This window comes from Mirounga angustirostris, unplaced genomic scaffold (genome assembly GCF_029215605.1).
Source record: "Mirounga angustirostris isolate CCGP_5_RB_7025 unplaced genomic scaffold, mMirAng1.0.hap1 SCAF_1, whole genome shotgun sequence".
Taxonomy (NCBI): domain Eukaryota; kingdom Metazoa; phylum Chordata; class Mammalia; order Carnivora; family Phocidae; genus Mirounga; species Mirounga angustirostris.
In genome coordinates this window covers 93,420,264-93,423,954 of record NW_026991709.1, presented here as the reverse complement: position 1 = coordinate 93,423,954, position 3,691 = coordinate 93,420,264, and positions in this window count along the sequence as shown.

Below are 3,691 nucleotides of genomic sequence, written 5' to 3'. Positions count from 1 at the left end.
CAAAATGGATTTCATTTCAAAATAAAAAATATTCAGCATCCAGGAGCAATTTCTGGTTATTAATCAGACCTAAATGGTGATATGAATCTCCAATCCACTGCCAATAAATCCAATAAAATCCTCACACAAACCAGAAACTTACAAGGAAGCTCCCCTATCTTTAAGCAGAGTCCAGTCCAGGTTTCTGGTTTATTTCCTTTTAATATTCCTTAGAAAGTATCAATCTGACCTCTTTATATTTAGAGAGATCAAAAGACCAGAAGGTGCCAACTCATGCTTCTAAACATATCATTTAAAAATATTATCAAGACTAAGTAAAATGCTGCCTCTGACTCCTACCCACTTTTGTGTTGTCATGACAAAACACAAGAAATGGAAGAATAAGCATGAAATAATTTGCCTCAAAAATGGTGCCTTTATAAAGCAGCTACTTAGATGAGTATAAATTTTAGAGAATTTTAGATAGTTTCACCAGAAATTGCTCTGGGACTCTGAATAATTTTTTTGAACCAGTTTTGAATGCCCAAGTCAACTTTACCTAGCTAGGGGCAGAAAAGGGAGCTTGGGGGACAGATCTTGGATTGATTGCAATAGAAAGTTACACCTTAACAATGATTTCTTTTAGACCCATAGAAAGTTACACCTTAACAGTGATTTCTTTTTTTTTTTTTTTAAGATTTTATTTATTTATTTGACAGAGAGAGAGACATAGCGAAAGCAGGAACACAAGCAGGGGGAGTGGGAGAGGGAGAAGCAAGCTTCCCGCAGAGCAGGGAGCCCGATGTGGGACTCGATCCCAGGACCCTGGGATCATGACCTGAGCTGAAGGCAGACGCTTAACGACTGAGCCACCCAGGCGCCCTTAACAGTGATTTCTTGATAAGGTTTCCCTTGGGTCCTACTCCTTTACTTATAAGCTCTTAGCTTTTGCCTGTTGACTGTTGCCTTTATAAGCCAGTGCAGACACTTTTCAGCTGTTGGCAGAGCATATATGAGCCAACAAATAGAAAAGCAGTAGATAAAAATGTAGTTGAGCATTTAGAGTCACACATAGCAGGAAAAATTGATGCATATATCAGTTCCAGGGTTAAGCAATGATACTATAGAGTGACTGCTAATTAGACCTTGAAAGTACACATCTTTGTTTTTTTGTTCCAACTGGAATATGGGAAGGTTGAATCATTTATTCAACATGTTCTAGACACTTGAGATACAGCCACAAACAATACAGAGATGATTCCTGCTCTTCTTTAGCTTACAATCTAGTGGAGGGAGTCAGACTCTAAGAAAATAAAGAAGTACAGATAAGTACCACGATGAAAACAAAATGCGAGTGTTATAATAAGGAGTGAAGGGGCACTACTGTATTGAATGGTGGAGAACTGACAAAGGCAAATGCAGGGGCCCAGAAATAAAAGTGATTACTCTGCAAGAAAGGGGCAGTACCCTCTTACGTAAGGGCTTCTTGCTAAAATTCTGTATCATTAGCAGGGTGATCTCTAAAATCCTTCATGATAGACCTGCTTGGGTGGATTATGGTTAGGCTGTGAGAAAATTGGCCAGATGCCTTAAGAACAATTACCTGTTTTTGTCTCATGACTTATGATAATGAGTACCTGATGCTTTCTTCTAGAAGGATTCCAAGCTCATCAATGCTACTGACATTTTCCTCTGAGCGTATTTAGAAGCTGAGAAATCAAAAGCACCACAACAGCCTGGCCAGAGGGGTTTAGATAGTTTCACCTCCAAAGGGGGAGGTGCTTCTGGGTAGCCGGAAGAGAAGAGAAGAGCCTGGTATGTCATAGGCACACAATAAAGGTATATTGAATAAATAACCTGCTGTTAGGATTCTACAAATTAGACTGGAAGTTTGTAAGTCAATTATCTATGAGTAATTATACTGTGGGTATCTAAATTCTAAGAGGAAGAAGGGAGATTCTATCCTAAGTATGTTCCTTTCATTCTTCCCAAATTTACAGTGACATATAGCACTTTTCCCACACCCATCCAATGTGGAATGAATAAAATCCCTTAATGATGAAGCTGTGGAGAGGAGTCAGGAGTGTCAAACCAATGGAGTTCCCTGACATGGGGGGAAACATTAGAGCAAACACTTCTTCCATTTATGGTGTTTTCTTTAATGTATCATTCAAAGCTCTTGTTTCCTTGTTGATTTTCTGCTTAGATGATCTGTCCATTGCTGAGAGTGGAGTATTGAGGTCTCCTACAATTAACGTATTGTTATCAATATGACTCTTTATTTTGGTTAACAGTTGGTTTATATAGATGGCTGCTCCCATGTTGGGGGCATAGATATTTACAATTCTTAGATCTTGTTGGATAGATCCTTTAAGAATGATATAGTGTCCTTCTGTGTCTCTAATTACAGACTTTAGTTTAAAATCTAATTTGTCTGATATAAGAATTGCTACCCCAGCTTTCTTTTGAGGTCTGCTGGCATGGAAAATGGCTCTCCATCCCTTCACTTTCAGTCTGGATGTATATTTAGGTTCAAAATGAGTCTCTTGTAGGCAGCATATGGATGGGTCCTGTCTTTTTATACAATCTGCAACCCTGTGCCGTTTTATGGGAGCATTTAGGCCATTCATGTTGAGAGTGATTATTGAAAGATATGAATTAATTGTCATCATGTTGTCTGTGAAGACGTTTTTATAGATTGTCCCTGTAAATTTCTGTTGTATATCACTGATGTTTTCTTTAAATACATTCACTTTTCTACTTAAATTAATATATTTTGAAGAGGTTTCTATTACTAATTTAAATAAAAAACCGGTATCAGTTGCCATAAATACAAGATAACCATTTAAATAAACACAATGAAAATAAAACAATGTCATTATAGTCAAGCTAAATACTATTCCCTGCCCAGGAACCTGAGGCTTGTTTTCTCCTTATTAAAAAAAGAAAATTGGCAACTATAGAGAAGTATTAAAGACATATTGGCATCAAACTGAGACTTTCTCCATGAAGTAATCAGAAAGATTGAAAGACAAGTGGAAAATGAATAACTTCTCACTCTGTGATTATATGGCATTTAGTGTTCAGTCCTTGTACCATCAAAATCAGCATTTCTCCTGACTTTATTTATTTATGTATTTATTTATTTAGAGAGCGGGGAGCACATAGGCGCTCAAAGTGGGGAGGGGCAGAGGGAGAGGGAGAGAACCTTAAGCAGACTCCACACCTGGCTGCGGAGTTCTGCTGGTCTCAGAGTCCCTGGGGGAGGGGGGGACGTGTGTTTGATCTCTCCATCAGAGATCATGGCCTCAGCTGAAATAAGAGTCAGAGGCTTAACTGACTGAGCCACCCAGGAGTCCCTATATTTCTCCTAACTTTAATGTGCATAGGAATTATGCGGGGATTTTGTTAAAAATGTAGAATTGGACTCAGTAGTCCGTGGGTGGGGGGCCCAAGGACTTGCATTTCTTTTCTTTTCTTTTTTTTAAACATTTATTTATTTATTTGTCAGAGAGAGAGCAAGTGAGCACATAAGCAAGGGGAGTGACAAGCAGAGGGAGAAGCAGGCTCCCCGCTGAACAGGGAGCCCCATGCGGGACTTGATCCCAGGACTCTGGGATCATGACCTGAGCCCAAGGCAGACACTTAACCAATTGAACCACCCAGGTGTCCCAAGACTTGCATTTCTAATACAATTTCAGTAATGCTGGTG